This window comes from Microtus oregoni, unplaced genomic scaffold, assembly GCF_018167655.1.
Source record: "Microtus oregoni isolate MIOR12 unplaced genomic scaffold, Mior012 000007F_ref0000211, whole genome shotgun sequence".
In the NCBI taxonomy this organism is placed as follows: domain Eukaryota; kingdom Metazoa; phylum Chordata; class Mammalia; order Rodentia; family Cricetidae; genus Microtus; species Microtus oregoni.
In genome coordinates, this window is record NW_024543066.1 from 16695924 (window position 1) to 16705155 (window position 9232).

At 43.7% G+C, this 9232-nt stretch overlaps 1 long non-coding RNA gene across 8 annotated transcripts in view; it reads left to right on the plus strand.

Annotated features, from left to right (window-relative positions):
- LOC121450467 overlaps positions 1–5770 on the plus strand; it is a 54084-nt gene extending 48314 nt beyond the window's left edge. For 5 of the 8 annotated variants that reach the window (XR_005974601.1, XR_005974603.1, XR_005974607.1 and 2 more), the window contains one exon: positions 867–1401. This is a non-coding gene — a long non-coding RNA (uncharacterized LOC121450467). Of the gene's footprint in view, positions 1–866; positions 1402–1428; positions 1683–2090; positions 2269–2498; positions 2636–3767; positions 4304–5389 lie in introns of those variants that run through there. The other 3 variants (XR_005974604.1, XR_005974602.1, XR_005974606.1) reach the window with 3 other exon arrangements.
- The last annotated feature ends 3462 nt before the right edge of the window (positions 5771–9232 follow it).

Genomic DNA, 9232 nt, shown 5'->3' on the forward strand with positions numbered 1-9232 from the left:
ATTAAAGTCCTCTTGTGACGGAGGCCACCTTGTATAGAACAGATTAGCAACAGGGATCTTCTGTGAAGGTAGATTTCTCCAGAGCAATTTAAAAATTCAAACAACAAAAAAATCCTGCTTAAAAGGCAAAATGAGCCAGATCCTGCCCCTGTCTCTTATTAATAAAAGAGTTTACACAGAAACTCTTTAAGAGGGTGCGTGAGGGATTCACAAGGATCATTAAAGTCTACTAGACATTCACTTTCACTGTGTAAAATTGGCTGTGTCCTCAAGATGGTATCACATAGAAATGAGCTTTCTGGAGCTCTTCTCTGTGAATGGGTCCTGGCTGCACAGTGGGGCCATTCATTTTATTTGGCCCATTTATTGCGAGTACATTCTAAATTTGGCCTTAATTATTTTTCCTTTCACAAAAAAATATTTTGTGGGATCTTTTTGAACCCTGACTACTTCCTTCTTGCCCCCTTAAAACAGAAGCCAGGAGTGTTATTTTTGTTCTCCTCTAATTAAAATAATTGCTCGGGTTCCTTTTAACTAGCTTCATGCAGTTATTAGCCTAATACGTGGATGGGTGCCACGGGGTGCTTGAGGAGTAAAATGAAAAGGATCACGCAGCTTCACATGAGAAAGAGTCGTCCGTGGTGCCAGGGAGAATGGTTTCCTTTCAGCCGGCCTTTCAGAAGGGCCTTTTCGTCAACCTTCCCTCCCACACCCACACGGAAGACTATTGAGCGAAAGAATGGTTCTGTCTCTTTCTGAAGGTGTACAGCCAGCACAGTCCGATCTGAAGAGGACCACTTGATATGCTGAGCACGGCACAAAGACCTGGGCCTGGCTTTAATCTCTACCCCTGCTTTGTCTTTCAGAATAACTGCCGTGGAAGGACGGTCCCCTTGCCAACTGGCACTTATCAAAGGACGTTGAGGGAGAGGGACAGAGTGCCTAGATATGAGCCTTCATCAAGCCTTATGAAGACCCTTCTCCAACAGGAAGCGCTCAGATGAAGAAATGATGCATCCGATAGGATTTTTCCTCCAAGTTGGTGCTGGTCCAGGGGTTGGCAAGAAGGGTCCCTGGGATGTGTCTTTCCCATTGCTGATTCCAATTAATGAAGTTCTGTTGCATCTAGACCTGCCCGTTGTTTTCTGTGTTGTTTATGGTGCTTGTGCATGCAGCACCAAGTGGCTGTGGCAGAGGCTGTATGGCCTAAGAGACTTAGTGGCTCTTTACAGAAAAAGTTTTGGCTCCTAATATTGGTCATTTTAGTTCAGTATCTATTAAAGACAACTGAAGAAATAGATGTGTCAAGATTTTTGTCTTTTTGTCCTTTGTTGTTTTTCTGGAGATGGTATTCTGGACTGAGCACACGCTAAGCAATGTTCCGTTTCTGTGCTACCTGCTTCTTATACATATTTTTTTTTTATAAAGGTATTCACTAAAAAATGCTCCCAAACCTTGGCGACTCAGTAATTTTATGAGTAGAAGAAGTGACATGGAGAAAGAAGGAAACAAAAATTTAGGGCAAGAAGTCAATTTAGAGAGAAGGTCCTGCCATGGTTATTCAGCCCAGTGGCAGACACAGATAATGCCAGACATTTGCTCTGTCTGCAACCCAAGGAGAGCTGGACATGACAGGAACTTGTGGACGGGTGGCATCTTTATCAAGATGTCAGTGCTCTAAGGTTAGTATTGTACGGCTATGCTTCTGGGCCAAGCAGTAGCTATCCTTGCTGAGTGTGGTGGTGTACATCTGAAACCCCAGCATTCCGGGTGCTGAGGTGCCAGGGTACCAAGCGGTTGGCCAGCTTAAGCTATTGTATTGGTGGTTGACGTTATCTATAAAGATAAAATCATGCTATCCTTTCTGTCATCTGAGGGATAAGGTTGCAGGCCCAAAGCAGCAGGATTGGCCAGTCATAGACTGAAAACTTTCAAACCACAAACCTTCCTTCCCTCTTTTAAAGTTGACCATCTCAAGTGCTTCGCCACAGTAGCAAATGCTGGCCCAATGCATTGCCATTGTGAAAAATGTTGTCCTGACACTTTGTTCATTTTGTGTGTGTGTCTTCACCCTTTTGTGTGTGTTCAAGCCAAAGGAGGAAAGAGAAAGAACACTGGAATGTGGGGAACTGATCACTGTAGCTACGAACGGAAAGAGACAACATAGGCTTGGGAGGTTGAATATACACGGCCCAGGGGAATCTTTCCGAGAGAAATGATCCAGCTGTGCCGCTCAATAAACACCTGTTAAATATGGCTGTGCCAGAGGTAGGTGCTCCCAGCTGTGCGGCTATACACATTCGGTTACACGCCTCTGTCTTGCCAGTTTGGAGACAGTAGTAGAGTACTCAAAAAAAAAAAAAAACTCCACTAAAGTGTGTACTTTATACTTTCCTTGTGTTGGTAGAAGACAGGCGTGTAATTGATAGCTTCTGTTTTTGGTATTTATCCTTTGATTTCCCTCATGTTTGGTGTGATTGTCTGCCTGTTCTTTGTAGAACCTAAAAGTTACATGAGTCTCTGAAACAAAGGAACCAACAAAATTGCCTGATGGAAAAATTGCACGCGTGTCACCTCTGAGGGCTGTAGTAGAAAGTTCTACCCTGCTCCTCCATTGGCTCTTCTCCCCACCTAGGTAGGCAGGCACAGCTCCACAGCCTGCACAGATTTGTTGATATGCTATATTGCTTCCTAGACCCGCCCAGGACATAAGACACGTTGCCCATTGGAGGAATGCAGGTTGCTTCACATATCGAGAGCATATGCAAAGCCACACCCAGTGTTGTGGCAGATAGCACTCACCCCTCCACAGGGAACTGGGGCATGTTCATCAGCCCGCGTAAGTGCCTCTCAGCAGAGTGAATTCCCTTCTGTCTTGGTTAGTTTCTTTACTGCTGTTGGAAAATATCATGACCAAAGGCAACTTAGAAAGCATTTAATTTGGGACTCATGGTTCCACAGGATAGTAGAGTCTATGACCATTGTGGCAAGGAGCGTAGCAGCGGCAGATAGGCACGGTGCTGCCACAGTAGCTGAGAGCTCAATCTGATCCTCAAGCACCAGGCAGGGAGAGCTAACTGTGAGTGGAGTGGGTTTTTGAAACCCCAAAGTTGTCTCCAGTGACATACGTCCCAAGAAGCCATGACTCCTAACCCTTCAAAACAATTCTACCAACTGGTGACCAAATATCCAAACTTAGGAGCTTGTAGAGGTCATTCTCATTTAGACTACCACACTTTCTGTTTACTTCCTAATCTTGTCCACCTTGATATTCTAATTTTGCCCCATTGGAAATGTTTTTCAGGATAGAAATAAACATTTTGACACAGTGTAAATCCCACTACTGAAGATGCATGTCTTTTAAAAGGCATACATTTTTCTTGGTGTATCAGCCTCTCTTTTTACAATTCCTCCCTGTAAACTCAGAGAATTCTTGTATCATGGCTCTTATCATCACACCTATTGTTAGCATGTGCACTGGTCCTCCTGATTCAGACATATTAGTTTGAGCTTACCAAAAAAGTAGAGCTTGAGGAAAACCTCATGTGCTGCCTCTCTGATGGAGAAGTTGGTCCCAGAGTAGGAAGGGTTTGGGGCACAATGGTTGTGGCTGGAAGAAGAGAAGCAAAGAAAGGGTGTTTTATTGATGTGGCCCTGACCCGGCATCAGGGCATAACTGTCTTAGTTTTCTGTTACTGTAATAAACATGTGTGATAATCAACTTAAAAAGAGAAAAATATTCATGTTGGGTGATGATTTTATTCCAGGATCTCCTGAACCTGATCAATTTGGGCCTGTGGAGAGGCAGCAGAGCATGGTGGGAGTGTGGAGCAGAGCAGCGCCCTTGCCTCATAGCCAGGATGCCAAGGGGAAGAAAGGAAGGGTGCTGGAGTCTCACAACTCCCAACCTCTTTCAAGGTCACCTCCTTAAAAACCTACCGATCTTCTACTAGGCCGGTCTCCTAAGTCTCCAATGGTACCACCCTAAGAGCCAAGCCTATAATACATAAGCCTTTGGAGACAGTCCACTAAGCTTCAGCCTCAGCAGAAGTCCACTAAGCTTCAGCCTCAGCAGTAACTGGCTGCTGGATCATTTGTCACTGGCCCCTAGAATGAGACGAACTGATGCCATAGGGCATAGACTTTGAAGATATGATGGAAGGAGCCTGAGACTGTGCTGGATTTCCTGGATGTAGCATGGAGTCAAAACACATTTTCTGCTGATATAGGAAAGCATCCAGCTTCTTGAACTTTTTCTACTTGGGACTACGTTTTTACCAAATAAATTTTTATATGTCTCCGGGTACATATATTTCTATCAGTATCTATCTATCTTCTATCTATCTATTATCTGTCTGTCTGTCTATCTATCTATCATCTATCTTTATATCTATTTATATATTGTGTAGAAACTAAACATTTACTGACAATAGATCATAAAGAAATATAATTTTACACTCCCAGTGTTTCTCAATATTGACTGATATTTTTATTTTATGATTGCCAATGCCCAGAATGCTGCAGAACATAAATATGTGGCACAAAATGAAAGAAGTACACGTAGGGTCATTTCAGAGATTGTTGCAAATTCTGTCCCTAAACCTGCACTCATTTAGTGATTTTAATGAAACTCTACCAAATTGCAATCTAAAGATAAACTAATTTGGCTCATGATGAAGAATGACAGTAGGGAAATAGCAAAAGTCTTTGTTTTCCATATTTAAATCATTATGTTTCTATAAGGACAGAAAAGTTGGCATATCCAGTAAAGATGATAGTTCATACCATTCAAATCACCACACCTAGTCACCATGAGATCCTAGGAAAGTCACTTCATATCTTCCCATACATCTCTGGAAGGACTGGAAAATCAGGACCCATGCCACATGGTGGTGAGGGACAAAGCCCTTGTATCAGGACTGATTTATGAGTAGACAAAGGTATAAACAGCAGTTTCCTAAGTACTACTGTGGGCAATGGTACTTCTAGGAAGTCCCCTCAGTAATCCTACTGTTTCCTTGGAGACAACAGGTGATATCGGCATCCCCATGACAGAGCTCCATTACCAGGAATGATTTCAAGGTATTCAGCTAGGAACAGGTTGCCTTGTGTGGTTTACTTGAGCAGTCCTGAAACTGAGTGGATTCACTTTTTGCATTTGTATTTGAGGAGGATCTTGGTTCTAACTCTTTCTCCTTATACTTCTTTGAAAGGTTATTTATCACTCCTTTCTCCCTCCCCTAGAGAAGGGAACCCCTGCTCTACCATCAGGTCTTCCAAAACTTGATAAGTGTGTGCCAGGGCAGAATTCCTCATTGGAAAGTTCAGTAAACTTTGAATAGTTCCTTGTCCCACATTTCCCTTTTTGTTTTTTTCCTTGTCTCTAAAGGTTTACCTGTCTATGAAGATGAAGCCTGAGGTGGGTCCTGCCCCTGCCTCCCTGTGCTGGCTAGTTTTATGTCAACTAGACACAAGCTGGAGTCATTTTGGAAGAAGAAATTTTAGTTGAGGAAAATGCCCTCACCGAGGGGACAAGCCTGTGTTGCATTTTTTGGATAGATGATCACCATGGGAGAGTCCATCCCATTGTGGGTTGTGCCTGCCATCCCTGGATGGGTGGTCCTAGGTACTATAAGAAAGCAGGCAGAGCAAGGCATGGTGGGCCAGCCTTACTTGCCTCTGTATCAACTCCTGCCTCCTAGTTCCTGCCTTACTTTCTGCCCTGATCTCCCCGAATGATGGACTGCACGCTGTAAGATGAAATAAAGTCTTTCCCCCTCAAGTTTTGGTCATAGTGTTTTATCACAGCAATAGACGTCCTACAACACTCCCTGGGGAAAGACCTCTGATGATAGCTGGATTTACTCATTTAGAGATGTATTCTAAAGAACTCCTTCCCTTCATTCATTATCCCCCAATCATATTGCTGGGGATAGAGATGAATGTTGCATACTTATCTGATTAAACTGTTAGTTTAAATCTATTTCATAGAGACTTCTTCCTCTGGTAGACATCTCATGACATACCACATTAAACATTATATCCATATCAGAGACTTCCTCTGCTGTGCTTCTGGGTATGGTGTGTGTGTGTGTGTGTGTGTGTGTGTGTGTGTGTGTGTGCTTGCACATGTGTGCATGTGTGTACTACCTCATGTGACTAATAGATATTTCACAACTATGAAACAATTGTAGTGTTTAGAAAAGCAAGGTTGGGCATATATCTTCTTTACCAGTTTTCCAGAAAACCCAGTTATGTAAATCACCAAAAGTAGGAACTGCCTAAAGATGAAAAAGTATAGCTACAAAAGGCTGTGCATAGCAGTGATCCTACCACGGGGGAGACAGAGGCAGGGAAATCTTGAGCTTGAGGCTAGCTAGCACTGGCTACACTGTAAAATCCTGTCTCAAAAGGCAGAAAGATTAAGCCAAATCAAACCAAACTAAACAACCCAAACAAACAAATAAATCACGGGCACACTTTACTTTTCAATATCATTCTGTCTGAATGACAGACTTTCAGGCTGGGGGCAGTTCAACAGGCCTCACCTCCAATCCTCTTGCCTCCTGGTTTTGCCTTTTTTGCAGGGTCAGGATTGCAAATGTCTCAATGCTGGTTGGCTGCTCTCATCAGAACCTCTATTAACTGTTGAGTTCCCTGTCCCCATTTTGTCAAAAGAGTCATGCCTCCCCAGAATTACACAAAAATCAATGGCAAAGTTAATTGAAACCCGTGTCTCTGAATGCTTCTCTTTTTCGTAAGTGATGGCTTGGTTTCTGAACAGTGAGGGTAAACTCATAGAACAGCTTTAATTGTAGGGTGAGTGGATGGGCGTGCATGCGAGAGTGAAGGTACGTCATTTTCCAGGGGACAGGGACAGTGTTTACATCAGGATTTCAGTTCCTTTTAAGTCTTACATTGGTGCTTAGGAAACATCAGCAGATGAGAAGAACCACCAGGGCATTACTACAGCACAGCTCCCTGCTCTGTTGTCTCCATAAAGACTGATGAGGCTCTGAAAGCAGTAGGCCTGGCCCCTTTCTTCCCAGGCCTTAGAAGGAAATACAGAATGGGCAGAGGGGCCGCTGCCAGACCACTGGAAAGTACCCAGCTTCTCATCTTAATATTGTGTCTAATTCCCTTTTAGCGACTGATATTCATATGTCAGACACACGGGCCTTTAATTTGGCTCCATACTAGCAATACTCTTTATATTAACGACTGTTTACAACACCAATTAAACACGAATTCACGGCATTCTCCCATCGATGTGCCAAGGCAAATGGGATAGATGTGTTCACCTTTGCAAGAATTGGACAGCAATTAAGGGAGGCTCCAGTGGGCTGTAGATTATCCAGTGTGGCTGGGCCAGAGGTGGGGGTCGGGGTTACAGGTCTTCAGAGGCTTAGAGGAAAATATAGGGGTTGTAGAGTCACAAGCTTACCTTGACGGGGGCTCCTGAGAGCAGAAAGGCAAGGTACATCCTCCGTCAGTTGGGACTCATTAGGAAGACCCTGGAGCACAGTTGGCTTGCTGAGCTCACATCCAGACACTGGGTGCTGCTGTTCACAACAGGTTCGAACGCTGCTCCATAGCTCCTAAAAATCCAGACAAAGGACCCCGAAGGGCATCTGTTCAAGCTTTGTGCATGGAGGAAACTTATCCTCCAATTCCCGAAGCCCTGAAGTCAGGGATTTGATTATGCTTATCATGATCTCAGCTTCCACTGCTCCAAAATGTGATTAGTTTTCTAATTAGTTAATGTCATTACCTGTCATCAAATCCAGACAGCACTGGTCTCCAAAAAGCTCCCATGGTAAAAAAGGCTCACATCTTTCCACTGCTGCCATCTTTCCGTGGTTGAGCACAGCTTGCTGAGCAATCCTGGCAACAGTTGCCTTACTCTCTTAGTTCTGGGGTCTGGGAAGTTTGGAGAATGCCGCAGTTAGTGTATTCTTGCATTAAAGGCAATTCAAAATGCTGTAGTCCCCTGACTTTTCTTTGTTCCAGCTAAGCATACATAGACTCTCAGTGCATTGGTTTTAGCCTATTCTATTTCTATTTATTTATATTCTTATTTTTATTTTTTGGGGTGTATATGTGGTTTCAGGACAGCGTTTGTCTGCAGCTTTGGAGCCTGTCCTGGAACTCACTCCGTAGACCAGGTTGGCCTCGAACTCACAGAGATCCACCTGTCTCTGCTTCCTGAGTACTGGAATTAAAAATGTGCACCACCACTGCCCAGCCTCTGTTTTATTTTGTATGTATCTTGGCTATCTGGCTTTAGGCAGAATGGACAAATTAAGAATTAGTCTACCATAGGGAAACACCCTGTTAAGGAATAGTTTTACATTGTAAAAAAAAAATGTTGCCTTTTATTTCACAGTTGCTGTTAAATATGCAGTTTCTTTTTTTTAATGAACATGGTCAATCCTTAACAAATCTATTCTTGCAAACAGTGTACAGGGACTGAGATCTTTGGGACACCATTAAGGCTGAGTTGGCTGGGGTTTCCCAGGAACTTATGCTTAGGCAATGAAATGAAAGTTTGGATGGGAGTGTGGAGGCTGTGAACTGGACCCTTTCCATTTGCACTTCCTGCTTTTGTGGAGAACTCTGTGGCATCAATGACTTTCTTGTTTTCAAGCTTCAGCTGGGTTAGAAGAATAGATAGCAAGACGGTGAGTCCCAGATACTGATGGCCAGTCCCTGCTTTCCTGATGGCCAGAATGTGACACTCTTGCTTTTATGGATTTGGGGGGTGGTGAGGTAGGTTCAGAGCCCTCCCAAAGGAAGAATCCACAGTCTGCAGTGTAGGGAGTCCTTCCAATGGTGGAAGTCAGTTCTTCTAATGGGACTGGGGTCAGCCCTCTCAATGGTAAGAGTCATGTCTTCTCAATGATGGGAATCAACCCTTTCAGTTGGGAAAGGTAACCATCATTAGGGGTAGGAATCAGCTGGAGGAAGTTCATCATTTCCAGTGAAGGATTCAGAGTTCCCTAGTACTGCTTCAGTCTGTGTGTGTGTGTGTGTGTGTGTGTGTGTGTGTGTGTGTATTGACAGCTCTTTAACACTGTTTTGATTTTCTTAATGCTGACTTTATTTCCAGAAACTGATTCTTGACTTCTCCTAGTTACCTTCTGGAGTAGGCTCTCAGTGTCCCCCTGGGACCCTGACTACGGCAGTTGGTCAGAGGATTCCATGCTATGCAAAGAACCAGTCCTTCCATCCT